The sequence below is a fragment of the Myotis davidii genome, unplaced genomic scaffold (genome assembly GCF_000327345.1).
Source record: "Myotis davidii unplaced genomic scaffold, ASM32734v1 scaffold815, whole genome shotgun sequence".
Lineage (NCBI taxonomy): Eukaryota > Metazoa > Chordata > Mammalia > Chiroptera > Vespertilionidae > Myotis > Myotis davidii.
The window spans coordinates 1,033,231-1,033,552 of record NW_006288179.1 but is presented as its reverse complement, the minus strand read 5'-3'; positions in this window follow the sequence as shown (position 1 = coordinate 1,033,552).

Below are 322 nucleotides of genomic sequence, written 5' to 3'. Positions count from 1 at the left end.
GTACTGCAATCGTCAGAGCACATCTTTAAGGCATCGTGATGCATGCACCCATACGAAGCACTAGAACAGAGGCCGCACATGTGCCAGGAAAGAATAAGCTTCACTGTGCCTCAGTTTCCACACCTGCAAAATGGAGATGATAAAAAACCCTGCCTCAAAGGGCTATAGTGAGGACTAAATGAATTAATAAATGTAATATGCTTTGGGCACATAGAAAGCGCTATAGAAATGTTTGCTGCCGTCATCATCACATCCAGCTAAGACAAGGAGTAGCGTGGGGTTTGGGATTAAGTGGGGAATAAACAGCTGGAGCCAGAGAGAG